At 45.7% G+C, this 19,800-nt stretch overlaps 1 protein-coding gene across 4 annotated transcripts in view; it reads right to left on the reverse strand.

Annotated features, from left to right (window-relative positions):
- The window catches only part of NDP (norrin cystine knot growth factor NDP), a 49,899-nt gene that overhangs the window by 21,068 nt on the left and 9,031 nt on the right, over positions 1–19,800 (reverse strand). The window contains exon 1 of one of the 4 annotated variants that reach the window (XM_040468779.1): positions 4,505–4,891. The exons of the other annotated variants lie outside the window; for them this stretch is intronic. The gene's annotated coding sequence lies outside the window, so the exon portion shown is untranslated. Of the gene's footprint in view, positions 1–4,504; positions 4,892–19,800 lie in introns of those variants that run through there. 4 annotated transcript variants of the gene reach the window in all.

The raw sequence follows: 19,800 nt of genomic DNA on the forward strand, positions 1-19,800 counted from the left end.
GGACTCACGGACCGTGAGATCATGACCTGAGCCACAGGAAAAGACTCATTTTCATGCAGCTGTGTTAAGTTTCTTCTTTTGGGTCTTTTAATGAACTTGAGCTAATTCAGAAAAGACTACGAAAACCCCCAGGAAAAGAAAAGGAGTAGGAAGCTGCATCGTCGATTGCTCTTGGATACCTTTTGGTCCCAAAGACATTAGCAGCATCTTTCAAGGATGCTTTTAAACCCATCTTTGAAGGGTTTGCATGAGGCTCTTAAATGGGGATGCCTAATTGAGAAGTCCAGTGCCTTCCATTGGCAACTCATAAACCAAACGGTTGTTCTGCTGTTAGGAGAGAGGGAGAGAAAAAAAAAGGAAGGAAGGAAGGAAGGAAGGAAGGAAGGGAGGAAGGGAGGGAGAAAAAGTCCTCTCCATCTCCCCGGCCCCATGCATTTTTAGTTCAGCTCCGGCTAGGATCCATCTTTTCCCTCTCCCTTTCGCCCAATTGGGTTTCCAAAAGACAGTCAAGCTCGTGCTAGCCAAGTGAAAAACCCTGTCTGTCCTTCTTTTTCCTTGGGAAGGGACGGCTGTGGGAAGGACGGAGAAAGGGGGCGGAGTGGGGGCTGAGGATCCAGGGAGCTTTGTTTTAAGCCACTTGTCCCCGGAACAGACAATAATCACATTTCTCTTAATGTAGGCCGAAGTGCATCCAGGCGTTCCCATAGCTGTCCACCCCCCAGCCCTGCGCCGGAGGAGATGTGCGGGGTCACTGTGATGGTATGCCTGTCCCCGCCAGCCCGGGGTCACTCCAGCCCCGCTCTCAACCGCCTGAGGGGCAGGCCGAGCCCTGCTCCTCTCTGCGAGTGGGTTCAGGCTCAAGGGCTCCAGAAGCCCCCCCCCCACCCCGATCCTAGCAGACCTCACGGGGCTGCTCTCCCCCCCACCCCCCCCCACCCCCGATGGAGCCGGACCCAGGCTGTCTGGAAACTCAGGCAGGGCAGAAGAGCAAGCTCACAATGGCAGAAGCTCCGGCGCAGGGAAAAGGGGGCGGGGTGCGAGTGGTGGAGAGCAAAAGAAAATAAAAGCCACATGCCACCCAGGAAGATTCCAGGGCGGGCGGGAAGGAGGTGGCGGAGGAAGGACTTGCAGGCAACAAGTGCCCAGACGTGGCACTGCCAGTCTAGCTGGATTCTTTTCTGAATTAGATTATGCGAAAGAAAGCGGGGAAATATATAGCCCGCCAGCTGTTCAAAGGCTTACAACCTTGCTTTTATTGTCCGGGTAAGTTGGTGAGGTGGGGCATCAGAGGAATTCCACACATACCAGCCCCGAGAAATTTTAATATGTTCCACAGTGTCATACACAAAGAGGAAATGACAGCTGATCACAGCCCAGGGCAGGCCACAGCGATCTGGGCCCTGGAGCTTACCCACCCTCACATGGCCCAGCTCTCTTCCATTGCTTTAGCACTTCGGTCATTCCACCTGCCTCCCCATCCCTTCTGCCCCTGCTTGGCCCAGCCTGGGGGTGGAGGGGAGGGGTGTTGGGGGGAGGGGGAGAGGTGGCCTGGACAAAGTAGCAGGAGCGGAGTGTCATGGGAAGAGGTGAGCCTGGCCTTAGAGGCCGCTGGCCAAGAAGCTGAGGCTGGCTAGGGTGAGTCAGGCACCCCAGGGAGTCAGAGGCATTTTAATCCAACCACGGGGGCTTATCTGCTGATAAGGACCGAAATCAAGGACTCTGGTGATGCTGTCTTCAGGGTGGTTTTTTTTTTTTTTTTCCTCCCCCCGAGTAACCTACCGAAGCCAGAAAACACAAGACTGCCTTATTTCAAAGGAACACTGCGTGTGGCTCTGCCTGGGACCTAGGCTTGGGGAATGACTTCCGGCAACTTCTTCCCAGGGGCCCCCTTGAATTTAGGCCAGACCCCAGAGGTCACTGGTTCGGATCCTGGGGGCGGGACTAGTGAGCGGTGGGAGACAGTGATAGCATCTTCCTCCGGGCATGTTTTTAATTCAGTGATTCATCCAGCGGCCCTGATGTCAGCTGCTGAGTAGGTGACTCACAGCCATCCCTGATAGAGACAACACGTGATCCTCTCCAAAGTGTGCTCAAGGGAGCAGAGAAAGGATTAACTGCCCTTTTTCCAGGCTTCCTCTACCCAGGCGGGAAAGGTCCGGGCCTTGTCAGCTTGGAGTGATGTGTACCCGAGATCCGGTGATAGAGGCCTCAGGGGAACCCCTTCGTCACAAATGGAAAGAAAACCCATTGATAAGCGACAATCATTTCACGTAAGCCTGGGTATCAGCAGATATTTGAAATAGCTCTTTGTTACAAGAAAGTCATTGACCCGTTTCCCCGTTGGCAAAGTCCATCGCAGTCCCCAAATCTAACTGCAGAGGGCATACAGGCTGAGAATGAAGGCATGGGACAATGCCTCATTCACCTTTGCATCCATCAGGACTAGCGGAATTTCTTAAAGGAATGATGGAATGAATAATTCACCCGTAGGAATAATAGCACTTGAATCCTGAGTCCTTAAGGTCTGGTAGAAATTGCCAGCCACCATTGGTGGCTATGATTCCGAGAAACTCACATTTTTCAAGGGCCCAGGAAAAACAAATGAGTTGGAAATTGTTAAATGTATTGAAAAATGATTTATTTTCCCCTTGACAGTGTCACTGGAACCCGGATTAAGATTGAAAACTCCACAGGCATGTTTCCATCTGTGGGTGTCAGCTGCTTGGTTACAGAGCCGCTCAAGAAGGCCTCGGTCAGTTGTCCCTTTACCTGAACCAAACGTACTTTAAAGTAAATGATGCAAAACTTTGCATTTTGTGTTCAGACATTCTCATACAATGGTCTGAATAACAGTAGAAGACTATTGTTTCGACTCAGCTGATGGCTCTGTTAACCGCAGTAGTTAAAAAAAAATCACCATAAAATTGCATAGCAATAGAACCCATAGTATCGTTTCAGGCTTTCTCAAACGGCGAATAGCCCAAAGTTGTAAATGAACTCATTCAGAAGCTGCATTTCCACTCAGCAATGCCCGGGAGGCTAGTTATTAGAGAAGATCAGGCAAGTTCCCCATAAACGGAATAGGACCCTAAAGTTCACTTTCAGAAGCCAGACTGGCGAGAAGGAAATGGGCAGATATTTGCATTTGGTCTAAGGACACACTCGAGAAGCATTCTGCAGTCCCCGCTGTATGTGGCGGACACCCACAGCCGACACTGTATTGCAGGCGTCTCCACATTTTCAAACGTACCAGGTACTTAACGTTACATGTTGGAGCAGTTTGCCGTAGCCAGCTCCTTGCAAATTAAAATACACGAATATTAGAAACGAAGAGACGGTTTCACAGCATCCATATCCGTTGTTACTGACAGTTACAAAGGGCAAGGGAGTGGGACTCCCATCTCGCCAGAGAGCTTCCTTTGCTGCACCTGAATCTCACTGGAGAAGGGAGTCTACTCTTCACGCAGGTTTATCTGGGCTCGTGAATTACAATGAGCCTCAGTTACAACGCGTTCTGAGTCATTAACATTCTGTACACAAACTTCCCGTCCCTCAAGAAAGAGTTATGCCCAGGCCTCCTACAGCCCAATTGTTCATTTAAAGAGAGAACTTGTATTCAGGAGCTCGAAAGAACCCTCCGAATATTCCTCAGGTGTCTGTAGGAGTCATTCCTACAGGTCCCGGTCCCTGCGCTGGTGGGAGCATCCTTCCTCGGTCACCGCTCGGACAGTGTAGCATCGGTCGAGCCGCAGGGACAAGCTGACTACTAAAAATAACCCTTTGCGATAAGGCCAAGGCAAACAGCATGCATTTCCTTGGACTTTTTGCCCAATCAAAATCCTATAGTAAACCCGTCCTTCTCTCTCCCCGGCGCTCCAGACTGCGTCTACGGAAAGCGAAGTCCTTGCACATTGGGAGGAGAGTGCAAAGGAACAGGATTCCTGCAAAGCGTGACAGAGAAAGCTAGAAATAAATGTTGCCTATTGTTTGAAGTCATTCTAAGCACTCCGGCGGAGCCCTGGCAGGAGATCAGCAGCATACAGAAGTAGTAATAAAAGGAAACAGTGCGCTTTTAAACTCGGAGGGTTGCCCGCCTTCATAGTGCCCCCATTGTAACAGGGATGAGGGCGGTGGGGAAGATACTGGGGCTCCAGGAATCCATGTCGCCCAATGCTCCTTCCCAGCCTCCTTTCACCGGGTCAGATATAAGAACCATTACAAAGTTCCATCGAACTACGCGGAGAGTTCGAAAATAAAATCTCTTTCGGTCAAACCCAAAGGGATTTTCCAGCAGCCTCTCCGAGAGGCTCCCCGGCTCTGTCACAGACTTCAAAGACCCGTTCATTTAAAAAAAAAAAAAAAAAAAAACCCACAATGCTAGCATGCTACCGATTAATGCAAATTCAAGTAATGCAAATTTAAGTGGTATTTAAAGGTTGTCTCTTTGTCTGAGAGGAGGATGAATTTCCTAGGCAAGCCGTCAGCGTTTGTTTTTCCTGCTTACCTTGGGGGAAACGTAGGGCTCCTTTCTTCTCAGACTTTTCTGAGAGCTAGAAAGAGGTCCTGTTACTTCCAAATGCTTTTGTTCTTCTGTCCCTCTGTCACATGGCTTGCCTTTTATATTTGCAACACACAAAAGTTAGGACTGTTGTTTAAGCGACACAGGGAGAGAGAGAGGGAGAGGGAGAGGGAGAGAGAGAGAGAGAATGTCAAATGGAAAAGTGCCATTGCAGTCATATATCAATCAGGCGTGCGGCCGCAGCAGCGCACTAGCAAATGAGAATGCCACGGAAATGTGAGGCGCTCCTTATCGGGGACTCGGCCACTGCCCACCGCTCGGCTCCCTTCCACGGAGCATCTTACGATGGGATGGGAACGACACCGAAGAACAAGGGCAAGGGCGAGGAAGTTTCCTCCCCCCACCCCCGTCCCCCTTTTGGAATAACAAGAGGCTGAATGAATATTCCGGGTTTAATTCTTTGGCAAGCATGCCCTGGAGATGGGCAGTCCGCAGGGAAGAGTCGTAGTTTTGGAAATACAGGGACGGTGGCAGTCTGTTTAACGATTCAGCAGCTGCCCGAGATGAAGTTGAGATTCTAAGTATAAGGGAGGAGGAGGACGGGAATCAGAACGACTTCTCAGGCGATGCTGTAGAAGCAAGTGCAAAACGCTGCCCCGTTTCATCACGATGTGTGTGGGTGGCGAGAGCTCTTTTCTGAGTTGTTCATCCATTACATGATTTCTAGCAGCGTGTACACGATGAAATCCACAAGGGCACGTTAATAAGTGCCTTCATCTGCATCACTTAGAATAAAACTCTCCATATGGTTTTGAAACAATGAGAAAGTGCAGCCCTTGGCTCCTGGGAATAGAGGAGTGTGAAACTAATAGGTAAGGCCGACTCCCCAGCGAAACGGCTAGTTTTGTACAAAAGTGGCAAAGGTCACTATGTGTGGGCGCTAAGTGCTTGCTAGCCGGATAACGCTGTTTAGGAGCTGTGAAAAGACAAAGGGGAATATTTCCTTCAAAAGCTTAAAATTAAGACAGAAAACCATCAAGCAATTTTTGTGGAGAACACAAAGAACCATTGAACCATTTATGCATTATTTTATGTCACACGGACACAGCCCCAGAATGATTTTTTTTTTTAAATTAACCCTGATGAAGAATTAAACTGAGAATATTTAAAAAATGGCATTTCACGGAAGAGTAAACGTATCATAAAACTGAAGAAGAAATTTCTCTTGGGAGGTCCATAGGGTTGTTGATGCCGAAACTGTCATGTTCATTTGTTCATTAATAAATTGATGATCACGTCATTACTTTTCCACAGAACTTTTACTCTAAACAGTCATTGATGTTTACAAGAGGTGTCTTCAAATGTTCAGTTATACCTCTACCTTTTTCAGAAGAAGCCTCTCCTTTTGCCCCGTCAGCAAAACTCTGTCTACCTGGGACCAGCCAGTTACAAACAGAATCCACCTACAAGGCCGAAGGAGAAATGACAAGTTCAAAGCCTTGCAAGAAAACCGGGCACTAGGGCCGATGATGATACTGGCCAAATGTCTTAAAAGCAGAAGATCAAAAAAGCAAATGGAAATTGGGCCTTAAAAATGGAAACAATCTGAAAGGGAAAATGACTTGTAGCTGAGTAAGAGCCATGGAAATAGTCATGAACACATTTTCTGGCTCAGTTCTCTGGGTCAGATCGGGAGGGAGGATGAACTCTTTGGCCACCAACACGTTCAAATATCACAGCTTGACGCCCATCCACCTTTCTTCATTTCTCTCAAATAAATACCTTGTGGCTTTCCCAACGCGTGGTCACCACTCCGCCCTACTATCTGTTTCCTCTGGGTTTCTCAGAGTTTATCTGCTCTGAAGGGACGTCAAGAGGTGTATGGTCCTTCCCGGTTGAAATTTTCCAGCCTTGTACAACCTGCCCTTCTGCAAGAGCACCACAGAGAAGTGTAAAGATCGCAAACACATTGACTGCTTGGCCACAGAAGACCGGCTCTCTCCCAGATGGAGCCCCACTGCTTCCTCCAGCCGTTTATTCTGTCAGGGGTGGCGAAGAATACCATCTGCTCCCTTCTCAAGAGAAAGGCTTCGCCTCCGCCCATTGGGCTCCAGAAGACCCGTTTCCGAGCCTATCAATAGGCATCTGGCGACAGGAACTCTTTTTTTCTCACATCGTGCTTTTCAGAAAGGTCGCTGTGCCACGTATGGTTACTTTACTGGCTTGTTGTAAACATTGCTGAGGAAGAAGGGTTCCCTTTAAATTTCCACCCGTGCCAAAAGGGATGAAAATACTCCTGCTGCAATTTCACATGCACTCGGGGTTCTGAGAAGGAGGTGTCTATCAGCTGGATGGGAAATCTTTTAAGGGCTCGCTTCTGAGCCTTTGTTTTCTGGTGCTGCTTTCAGGTTCTCTCTCTCTCTCTCTTTCTTGGGAGCTCTCGTGGGTATTTACTGGAGCCGCCGAGCATCCAAACACCTAGGAAGGGATGGGTAATCCCAAGACAGGTCCTGCCTCCTCCCTGCGGAATCTGAAGGGAGGAGGTATTTCCTCTCCCCTCTTTGGGCAGCTGGAGAGCCAGGTGGATGTGCCATCCAGGAGGAGTGGCCAACACATGCAGACATTCAAAGGTTATTCTCCATGGTTGTTCTGGAATGGAGAGCCCGGAGGATACAACAGCCAATGTCGGGGGCAACCGAGCCCAGCCACGTGAGGTGGCTCTCCTGGGGACACAGGGTCCAAGAAGGCATCCTTAGCAATTTGCTCTTTTTGGCTACATCCGTATTCACCATTTTATGAACCTGGATCTCCAGCTTTCCACGTGATTCTGTGAACGGTACCCCCCATCACCACACCCACCAAGATCCTGCCAATAAATTCCTTTCTGCTTTAATTAGCAAGAAACAGTTTTTGAGATGGGCGACCAGGTGTCCTGACCTGAGCATTCAATTTTCCAAATTTAGGCAAACCAACACCATTAGCATACAGATGGAAATGTAGCCTTTACTTCTTCTTAGTCACTTCCCCAAATAAAAAAATGGTTTCCGATTCACTGACCGTCTACTATAGTCTCTGTTATAAAATTTCAAATGTAGAAAATTCCCAGCAAGACCCGTAGTTCTTATATATCAATACTTATCGAGGTACCCACTGAGAGCCAATAACATTTCATATCATATCTACGTGGATAAAGATAGGAGTGTGCGAGTGTGTGTGTGTGTGTGGGTGTGTGTGTGTGTGTAAAATCCAGACATACTGGCATAATCTGCTAGTCACAGTTTTTAATTCTCTATGAGAATACTAATCTTTACCATCCTCATGAAGAGGATAGTATTCATTCAAAAATACCTATCCATAATAATAACGACAACAACTATTGAATGCTTTTTTACTGTCTGCTGGGCTCTGAGTGAAATATTCTATATGTATGCTCTCTTAATAATAATACTATTATTCTCTTTTATACTAAGGCTTTTTCTCAAGCTTATTTATTTATTTTTGAGAGAGTGAGAAAGAGAGTGCGCATGAGCGGGGGAGGGGCAGAGAAAGAGGGAGAGAGAGAGTCCCAAGCAGGCTCACGCGGTGCCAGCACAGAGCCTGACGGGTGGGGCTCGCCCCCATGAACCGTGAGACCAGGACCTGGTGTCATCAAAAACCTCAAACTCTTTCCACTTCTGTCGTGCTCACCGTTCTTGGCTTCTGTTCCCTGGGAGGTTAATTCGTGAACCCAAGATAACCGGTGGGGACTCTAGAAATCGCCTCTCGATTCAGGGATCAAGAGGGAAGGAGGAAAGAGCTTGCTCTATGCCTGCTTCTTAGTGATCAAAAAGGTTGACCAGTAGGTGAGTAGATCGCCGGTAGCCTCTGCCACAGGAAGAGCCACCCTATATACCTCGGAGTGTGACATGTGCTATGAGGCAAACAAAACAGTAATGAGATAAAGAGTAAGTGAAGTAGCCCAGGAAGAGGGCTGAATTAATGGGGTGAGCAGAGTTGGGCACCCCGTGGAGGTGGCATTTGAATGTAAATGCTAAGAGCAAACTTGGGAAGCAGAAATGCCAAGGTGGCTGGAAAGAGGGAGAGGGACAAGTGATAGGAGCTGGGCCGGACATGAAAGCAGCAGTCGTATACGTCACATAAAGTTTTAGGGGCGCCTGGGTGGCTCGGTCGGTTAAGCCTCCGACTTCGGCTCAGGTCATGATCTCACGGTCCGTGAGTCCGAGCCCCGCGTCGGGCTCTGTGCTGACAGCTCAGAGCCTGGAGCCTGCTTCCGATTCTGTGTCTCCCTCTCTCTCTGCCCCTCCCCTGTTCAGGCTCTGTCTCTCTCTGTCTCAAAAATAAATAAACGTTAAAAAAATAAAATAAAATAAAATAAAATAAAATAAAATAAAATAAAATTTTATTGGCCAGTGGAGAGAGTTTGGGTCTTCCTATTAGTCGAATTGTGTCCCCTCGGAAAACCATCCGTTGCAGGCCTAACCTCCAGTACCTCGGGACGTGACCTTAGTTAGAAATGGGGTCTTTAGGGGCATGGGGGTGGCTCAGTCGGTTGAGTGTCTGACCTTGGCTCGGGTCATGATCTCACAGTGTGGAGGCTCGGGTCATGATCTCACAGTTTGTGAGTTCGAGCCCCACATCGGGCTCTCTGCTGTCAGTGCAGAGCCTTCTTCAGATCCTCTGTCCCCACTCTCTCTGCCCCTCCCCTGCTCACTCTCTCTGTCTCTCTCAAAACAAATAAATAGGCTTGAAAAAAAGAAATAGGATCTTTACAGGGATGACCAAATTACCATGAGGTCCCGAGGGTGGGCCCTAACCTGATATGGCTGATGTCCTTATGGGAAGGGGAATCTTAGACACAGAGACAGACACGGACAGAGGGAAGATGAGGTGAAGACACACAGGGAGAAGATGGTCGTGTGACTGGAGTGATGGATTCACAAGCCAAGGAAGGCCGAAGGTTGATGACGAACAATAGGAGATAGAAGACGCAAGGAACGCGTCTTCCCTAAGGCCATCAGAGAAAACACAGCCCTGTTGCCGTCTTGGTTTCTGGCCTCAAGAGCTGTGATGCGATACCGTTCTGTTGTCTAACACCGCACAGTTTTTGATACACTGATAGAGGAAATTAACACAATTTTGTTTGCCATCAGATAGGAACGCACTGATGAGTGTAAAGCAATCATTCACATTTTTGGAAGCTCACTCGGCCTCATATGCAGGTGGGTCACGGGCAGATGAGGGGGGAAGGGCAGAGGGCAACAAGAGAGGTCACTGAAGGGGTGCCTGGGTGGCTCAGTCGGTTAAGCGGCCGACTGCGGCCCAGGTCATGATCTCGCGGTCCGTGAGTTCGAGCCCCGCGTCGGGCTCTGTGCTGACGGCTCAGAGCCTGGAGCCTGTTTCAGATTCTGTCTCTCCCTCTCTCTGACCCTCCCCTGTTCATGCTTTGTCTCTCTCTGTCTCAAAAATAACTAAACGTTAAAAAAAAAAAAAAAAAAAAGAGAGGTCAGTGAAGTCTCCCAGGCAAGAGAAGGCGGTTGCTGGTACTAAGGTCGAAGCAGAGCAGGTGAAGTGAAGCAGACAGATTTGGGAGGTATTTTGGGGGGTGAATGATACAAGACTTTCCTCTGAATGAAATGTGGAAGGTGCCAAAAAGAGAAGAACCCAGAGCCATTCCTGTCCCAGGGCGGACGGAGGGAAGCACAGGTTTGGTGAGGAGCAGGGTTTGGAATCATTACATTCAGTCTGGAACAGGTTCGGTTGGACATTCTCGGAAGATATCCACGTTGGAAAGGTAGAGAAGATGGTGCGATACACAAGCCTGAATTTCAGGGACAATTTCAGAGCTAGCACTATGTATATTTCAAGGATATCAATCTATGCAAGGTATTTAAAGCTATATGGCTGATTGAGATCACCGGGGGAGAGAATCCAGCTAAAGGCTAGGAACTAGGATGGAGTCCTGAGCTCCCCTCCAGTGACAGAGATCGAAAAGAAGAGCCAGAGATGTAGGAGGAAAACCAGGAGAGTGGGTTGTCATCAGAAAACAAATGATATGGGGCGCCTGGGTCACTCAGTCTGTTAAGCATCCGACTTCGGCTCAGGTCATGATCTCACGGTTTGTGGGTTCGAGCCCCGCGTCGGGCGCTGTGCTAACAGCTCAGAGCCTGGAGCCTGCTTCAGATTCTGTGTGTCTCTCTCTCTCTGCCCCTTCCCCGTTCATGCTCTGTCTCTCTCCGTCTCAAAAATAAATAAACGTTAAAAAAAAAACAAAAAAAAAACAAATGATAGTTTTGTTTTTGTTTTTTAAACACTGAAAGCTGTTGCCTAAGACTGGAGAAAGGAAATGATGGCACTGGGCTTCTCAACTTCAGAATAGACAAGAGCTTTAAAAATGCGAATGCCCGGGCCTCACTCAGGCTAATTACAACAGGCTCTTGGGGCCCCCGGGTGGCTCAGTGGGTTGAGTGCCTGACTCATGATTTCAGCTCAGGTCACGATCTCACGGTTCATGAATTTGAGCCGTGCATTGGGTTCTGCGCTGATGGCACAGAGCCTGCTTGGGATTCTTTCTCCCTCTCTCTCTGTCCTTCCCCTGCTCTCTCTCTCTCTCTCTCTCAAAATATATAAATAAACATTTTCTTTTTATTTTAGAGAGAGAGCGAGAGAGCAAGAGCATGTGTGCACATGAGCAGAGAATAGGGGCAGAGGGAGAGAGAGAGAGAGAGGGAGAAAATCTTAAACAGGCTCCATGCTCAGTGAGGAGCCCAATGCAGGGCTTGATCCCACGACCCTGGCATCATGATCTGAGCTGAAATCAAGAGTCGGACACTCAACCCACTGAACCACCCAGGCTCCCCAATAAATAAACATTAAAAAAACACAGGGTTTTTAAAGGTGGAGACAGGGCATCTGGTATTTTAAAAAGCTCTCTTTGGTTTCTCAAGAAATTACAAATAGAACTACCATATGATCCGCTCCTGGGTATATATCCACAGGAAATGAAAATGCGGGATATTGAAGAGATATATGTACCCCTGTGTTCAACAGAGCATTATTCACAATAGCCAAGATATGGAAACAACCTGTGTCCATCAACAGATGAATGGATAAAGAAGATGTGAGACACACACACACACACACACACACACACACACAGAGGAATATTATTTGGCCACGAAAAATAAGGAAATCCTACCATTTGCAACAACTTGGATGGACCATGAGGGTATTATGCTAAGTGAAATAAATCACACAGAGAAAGACAAATACCGTATGATCTCCCTTGCATGTAGAATCTAAAAAAGAAGGACCCTTAGAAACAGAAAGTGGAGGTGGTTACCAAAACTGGAGGTGTGAAAAAAAAGAATAAGAAGACAAGGAATAAAAATACATTAATTAAAATAATTAATTATATATGTGATTATATATTATATTTATATTTTATATATTTTATTTTATATATTTTATATTTTATATATATAATATATATTATATATATTATATTTATATATTTTATATATTTTTTTATATTTTATATATATTTATAATATTTTATATATATTATAAAAATAATTTGATGCCCTTAGAGCATCAAAAGCACAGTCCATCAAATAATCAACTGATAAGCTGGACTTCATTAAAACAAAGACTGCTCTGTGAAAGATCATGTTAAGAGAATGAAGAGAAAAGCCACAGACCTGGAGAAAACATTTGCGAAAGACATCAGATCTGTGAAGAATGCTGAAACTCAAAAGAAGAAAATGAACAACCTGATGAAAAAATGGGCAAAATACCTGAACAGACACTTCACCATAGAAGAAGGCAAAAAAGCAAATGAAAAGATGCTTCACATCATATGTCACTAGGGAAATGCAAATTAAAACGACAGTGAGGGGCGCCTGGGGGGCTCAGTCGGTTGAGCGGCCGACTTCGGCTCGGGTCATGATCTCGCGGTTCGTGAGTTCGAGCCCCGCGTCGGGCCCTGCGCTGACAGCTCGGAGCCTGGAGCCTGTTTCGGATTCTGTGTCTCCCTCTCTCTCTGCCCCTCCCCTGCTCATGCTCGGTCTCTGTCTCAAAGATGAACAAACATTCAAAAACAAAAACAAAAACGACTGTGAGCTACTAACCACATGCCTATTAGAATGGCCAAAATCCAGAACGACGGCACCAAACACAGGCGAGGATGTGGAGCAACAGGAACTCTCATTCATTGTGGGTGGAAATGCAAAACAGTACAACCACTTTGGAAGACAATTTGGCAGTTTCTTGCAAACGTAAACATACTCTAACCATATGATCCAGCAGGTGTGCTCCTTAGTATTTACCCAAAAGGGTTGAAAACTATACCATACAAAAACCTGCACGTGGATCTTCATAGCAGCTTTATTCATAAGTGCCCCAACTTGGAAACAACCAAGCTGTTTTCGGTAGGTGAACAGACCCATAAACTCCTGTACATCCAGACAGTGGAATACTATTCCGTGCTAAAAGGGAATAAGCTATCCAGCCATGACAAGACAGAAAAGAATCCTGAATGCATATCACTTTCCAATTGTATATGTCAATAATACCTCAATAAAGCTTACATTCATGGAAAATGCACATTCCTACGTGAAAGAAGCCAATCCGAAAGGCTACCTACCGTATGATTCCAACGATATGGCATTCTTGAAAACGCAAAACTATGGAGACGGTAAAGTGATCAGTGTTTGGCCAGGGGTTGGTGTGGGTAAGGAATGAATAGGCCAAACATGGAGAATTTTTAGTACGGTGAAAATAGTCTGCAAGATACCGTAATGATGGATAGATGTCATTATACGTTTGTCCAAACCCATAGAATGTCCAGCACCAAGAGTGAGCCTTAATGTAAACTATATGGACTTTGGGTGATAATGATGTCAATGTAGGTTCATCAGTTGTGACAAATGTACCAGTCTGGTGTGAAATGTTGATATTGGGAGAGGGTGTGTGTGCATGGGGAGGGGAGACAGGGGAAACACGGGAACTCTCTGTACTTTCCGCTCAATTTTTTTTTGTGGACTTAAGTCTACTCTGAAAAATAAAGTCTATGTAAAAAAAACCAACAACATAGCACACCCTCTTTCTCCCCCACCCACCGCATGAAATGTTACCCAATTAAGCAGACAGCCTCGAGGGGCAGAGGGAAACTCCCCAGGCAATTCTAAAGCACAATCAGAATTAAGAACCAGTCTTTAACCATTATAAAAATACCCAGTCAATTCAATGAGCAATTTCACAATGTAAATTCAAGCTAATGAACCACTGCATATGTACTAATTTTAGTGAATAATCTCTTTTGGCACGGTTTTCACCATTTTATGAGAATCTTCAAAGCACTGAGAGGATATCTTTTTCATACAGCATACTGTACATCTCATCAAAGCATAAATCAGGACAATCTTCAGTTTATAAAAAGATGACGAAAGAAAAAAGACTCTCAGCCCTAAATTCAAGCACCTTTTGAACTTTATAAAAAGTGATTTAAGAGCCACATTGTTAGTGCAATAAGAAAACTAAGATTTTTATCTAGCCCTTTTCTTTTTAAATACATTCTTCTATCCGTGAGTTACTCCAGAAAGACAGTGAACAATCATTTTATACACACAATTAGAAATGCAAAGATTCAAAGCAGTCCGAAGAACATTTGAGAAAGAAAAAAAAAAAAAAGGACATATTTGGTGGGGAAACAAATCCTCTAACAAAATGTGTCAGCTTGCTAATAAGCTCTTCCTTATTTAGGGGAGAAATAGAACTAAAATCATCAGTTAGTACTATGCCACACTACTGGGCATGGGGTGCTTCATACTAGCGGTAAGGACCCCGATATCCATTTTATTTCAAAGGTCTTGGTCCTCACTCCACAGGAGCCCTCAATAATATCGGACACAAACGAGCCACTCTTCCTCCAAATTTTTCTTCCTTGGCATCCTTTTCTTTCATGGCCTCAATGCTCTTCACTAACACCCACCTGAATGATTTATCTAGTTCCTGGTTCCTACGTCACCTCCACGTCGATCTCTGTTCTCAGCCTAGTTTCTGAACTTCAAAACAGGAATTGCCACTTACTCCTGAGAAAGCACCATGTAAATCTCCCATGGGCACCTCTTACCGGGATACCAAGTGCAACTGAGTATCCTCTAAGTCTCCAACATTATCTGCACCTTTAACTCAACTGCACCACGGATGCCCCAGCCTGGCAAATCTCATTAGCTCAGCAATTTGGGCAGAGTCGTTAAACTCCTTACAACTTCAGTTACTTCATCTGTTTTATGGGTGAAGAAAACCAATTTAAGAGGCTCGGCAAGAAGGTTATTTGAGGCATTGAGCTGACATGATTTCAAAGATTATCGCTGTGTGTTGTCACCCTGCTGGAGAACGCCAACGGAAATGGTGAACTCAGCCCCAGCTACAAACAGGCCCAAGGTCTTCGACTCCCATGTTAAGATGCCTATAAAACTACTGGGAGGCTAGGAAGTAATGACTTTCTCTACAGAATGAAACCGAACTGCTTCAGTCATATTTGAACTTCAACTTCTTTGGTTCTTCCTGTAAGATAATAGACTCTGCTGTCAACTCTTGATTCTTCTTTAAGAATCAAAGAGATTCTTCAATTTCACAGTATTAAGAAATATTCACTTCCTTTAGTACCAAAGGCGACATTCGTTTGGAAATAACATTCTTAATTAACTTTGCACGTCTCCTTGATCAAGGACAAACTACGTTCACTAGTAGCTCAACAAATTCATGTTAGGCCAGTTTTCGTCTTACTTAAGGTCAGTTTCACGCAGAAAGAATTACTCTAAGAGTTTGTACTGACAGCTTCTAATTCACGTATACTTTTCAAAGGATGAATAATCATTCACTTGATGTTCAGAGAAAGATTATAGCTCTTGATCTTCCCCCCCGCCACGCAAAAAGATACCACTCATCATACTTCCCACTTCTTTATTTTTCCCCAAAGAATTTTTTTCACATATTGAACCATTTCTGCAAATTTGTGACTTTTTCAATCAAAACTTTCACTTTAAAAATCACATGTGGTGGTTTGAGTCAAGAAAAAAATAACAGGCATAGAGGCATGCTATAGCTGTTCCGTGTGATGAATAAAGGCAGCTTGATTTTATCCATTTACTTAGTCTGTATTTATCAAACACCTATTAAGTGCAGAAGGCTCCATCTTTCCTAATGGGGCTGATGGATAATTATGCTTTTAGAAATGTCTTCAGATTTTCCCAGATCTCTGAGGAATTATTTTCAGACCTCTTTTTTCAGTCCCACTCATTCATTTATTCAACAGATAATTTTTGAGCAGAGCCACGCCCTGTGTTAGGCCTTGGAGACAGAACAGCAAAGGACACGAACAAGGTCCAAGCTCTCGTGAAGCAGAAATTCCATTAGGGAGGCTAACAACAGGCTCATAAACAAACAGACAATATACTTTCAGGAATTGGTAAGCACCATGGTGACAATCAAACAAAAAACAATAGTAAAGATGGGGCTCCTGGGTGGCTCTGTCGGCTGAGTGTCAGACTCTTGATTTCGGTTCAGGTCATAATTCAGGGTTGTGGGATCAAGCCCTACATGGGGCTCTGTGCTGGGCATGGGGCCTGCTTGAGAGTCTCTCTCCCCCCCACCCCTTTCTGTCCCTCCCCCACTGGTGTGCACACGCACATGCTCTCTTAAAAAATAGTGATGGGGCGCCTGGGTGGCTCAGTCCGTTAGGCGTCCGACTTCGGCTCAGGTCACGATCTCGCAGTTTGTGAGTTCGAGCCCCGCGTCGGGCTCTGTGCTGACAGCTCAGAGCCTGGAGCCTGCTTCGCATTCTGTGTCTCTCCCTCTCTCTGCCCCTCCCATGGTCATGTTCGGTTTCTCTGTCTCTCAATAATAAATAAACCTTAAAAAAAAAAAATTAAAAAAATAAAAAAGATGACCTCGGGGTCTTTTGCGGAAATAGTCTGGTTAGGAGGCGAATGCAATGAAACATGGTTTAGGTGAAGAAGAGGAATAGGCAATGACACACTTGGGTTTTTGGTAGGAACACAATGGGTGATCGGTTGGCGTTCTCATTTCACTGAAACAGCGGATGAGGGAGGCAGAACCAAGAACTGGGATTTGGGCGTAATAGAACACCTATCGTGCAACAAGGAAAAATGGCTACCACACAGACCAGACCTGTAAGAACATCACTCATTGGAAGAAAACTCATGGGGAACAGGATTGGGGCAGATACGTGAGTTCCACACGGCCCCTCCCACTCTGGGGTACCTTGAGCCAAGTTCTTCTCTGACATGATGAGGGGCCAGGACGTAAAAGCAGTATGAAAAAGTCGAGCTGTGCCCCATTCCTATCCTGCCAGCTCCTCTTCCTGTGTTAGGGGAGTGAGTGAAGGGTCCAGACCTTGTGCCGCAACTGTAGGGACAAAGAGAGCCTAGCAGCAGGATTTGTCACACTAGTGCTCACGATTAAAGGAGCACCAGCTTCAATTTGGGCATGTTTGGAGGGCTGAGGTCCAAGTCTCATGGTCGACCAGGATTGATGTCCTTAAGTACTAAGCCTTGGCCAGCTTCTACGGAGATTTGCAAGAGGCCAACTTCCTCTCTACAGGGGATAAATCACAGACAAATTAATACTTACCTCGTAGTAAAAAAAAAACTTGGACTAAGTTGGTAGAGGGGTGGAATGTGCTTGGATTCTGCAAACGGTCTGAATGTAGATTTTCTAAAACAAAAACACAACAACCAACCAACCAACCAACCAAACAAACAAACAAAAAAACCTCTTGCTAATGGATTGGTCTCGCAGGTTGAGGGGGAAAAGAGGTCTCAAGAAGCACGTAGAGTTTTTTTTGTCCCGAACAGCTGATTTCATCTTGTTGTCACTCACTGAAATAAGGAAGGTTAAAGAAGTGCATGGTGAGGGCGGAGGTGAGATCAAGGAGGTGCTGATCTGGAAATGGTTGATAGACACCCAAGTAGAGAGGCGGCCAGCACCTGGAGTTTAGGGGAGAGATCTGTGTAGCTGATACAAGTTTTGGGGTCATCGGCACGTAGGTGCCTTTTAAAACCACGGGACTAGGGGCGCCTGGCTGGCTCAGTCGGTTCAGCATCCGACTCTTGATTTCAGCTCAGGTCGCGATCTTACAGTTCGTGAGCTTGAGCCCCACATCGAGCTCTGCGCTGACAGTGTGAAACCTGCTTGGGATTCTCTGCCCCGCCCCTGCTCTCTCTCTCTCTCTCTCAAAAATTAATAAATAAACAATTTTTTTTGAATTAAAAAAACAATAGAGCCAGGGGACTGGATCCTCTCAGGAGCAAATCTAAAAGAGAAAAGGGCCACAAATTGAACTCAGCCTGGGTTATAATCAATATTTAGAAATCTGGAGAAGGCCTAATACCCACTTCTCCTAATGCCCACTAGACTCTCGGTTGCCTACACCAAGAAAAGAAGGAAGATTCAAGCACAATATAATCTCAAAATAATGCCTGTGATTTACCGCATAAAGCAGGCCTGAGACAGACCGGAAGCGTCCAGTTCCAAGGCCATGGGGGAGTATTTTTGCAAACGCAGATACAAAACATGACGAACATACACATATTAAACCACAGCTTTCTCTTCACTCCTCCAAGGAGAATTACCTATCAGCTGAACAGAAAATTGGCACAATTCGTCTCTTGCAGACACTTCAATTAAAATGATATAATTATCTCAAAGTTTTTTTTTGGAGAAGATTTGTTTTTCTTTCGAATGCAACATCTTATCCTATTTTTAATTGGGCTATATTTTACTCTGTCCTCCCATAAAACTACAGAACTATTAAATTAGTAGACATTCCCTTCGTGGGATGTGTCTACTTTCTGCTTCAAGAGGAGGCCTTTCAGGCCAATGTTCTTTGGCCTGAGTTACAGAGCAACGATGTTTCCGATATGGTTATTCTACCGCTGATCAGGCTTATATTCTCTAATACTCTAGGGAGAAATCATCAAGGAAATTTGAAAATGCCATCGGCCTTCCCTCCACGTTCGAATCTACACCCAGGAATTGGTTGTGGCCTAAGCTGAATGAAGTAGACATTAAATCATGATTAGTAATATTTAATCAGGAACCGAAAGAGTCTTGGTTGGTAGGAGTGGAGCAACAAGTACAAATTAGGGAACTAGTCTGGTGCCTCTTTGTGTTAGTTTATTTCTTCCCCTCTAAAACAAAAAGATCACGAAAATGTAATGGATCGGACTCTAAAACGTGTCAGGTACAATATATGTGTGAGCATTGCCGAGACATTTCTGGGAAAATAAACAATAACTAACGAAGGGTGTGGCCAAAACACCTACTGCTCACCCAGTATTCATGTACCGTCACATTTGTCAGCCTCCTCGTTGTTGATGGGATGATGCGACTGGTTCTGGCCAACAGGCAGAAAAGGTGTCACCCCTGGGTCACGCCATTTACGACCTCGGGCACCAACTCGTCACTTCTTTCTTCCCATACTTTGGTGACCCGAAGGCCATGTGCTAAGATTGCAACATTGCCCATGGAAGCGGCTTGTATCACGGAATCTCTCCATGAAAGACAACTGGTCTGGAGCGTTGCCCAACCCAAGGTGGAATTCAGGTAAATGTGAAGTAAGTCTTTGTTGTATTCAACTACAGAGATTTGGGGGTTTGGGTTTTCCCATAGCGTATATGTATATAGTGATACAAAAGGAAACTTTCCTCAAGAGACACTCCCAAACGGATCAATGAAATATCAAAGGGTTCGTAAATAGACCCGTGTCTACCTACAAGTTCAGTATATGACAATGAGGTCTTAAATCAGTGAGGAAATACGGATTACTGGTGCATGTCTAAGTTAACAAATGAACCCCAAACCTAGCGTTCCAAAACAACAGTAATCATTTATTGTCTCCCACAGATTCAGTGGGTCAGGAATTCTGACAGAATAGCATGGCGATAGCTCGTCTCCACACCCTGCACAGGGTTTAGAGCCTCAGCTGAGGCAGCTCAAAGGCTGAGGGCCAGATTTTTCTGAGGGTTCATTCACTCACGTGTCTGAGGCTGATGCTGGCCGTTGGCTTGAGGCTTAGTTGGGACCGGCAGCTGGAACACCCACGTGTGGCCTCTCTCCATGGCCTGGACAGCCTCACAACATGGTGGCTGGGTTTTAAGGGTGAATGTAAGCAAAAAAAAAAAAAAAAAAAAAAAAAAGGGCCGTGCTCCCTATGGCGACCTGAGCCTTCACAGTCACACAGCATCACTTTTGCCACA

Source organism: Herpailurus yagouaroundi, unplaced genomic scaffold (genome assembly GCF_014898765.1).
Source record: "Herpailurus yagouaroundi ecotype Mexico unplaced genomic scaffold, PumYag 67793, whole genome shotgun sequence".
NCBI lineage: Eukaryota > Metazoa > Chordata > Mammalia > Carnivora > Felidae > Herpailurus > Herpailurus yagouaroundi.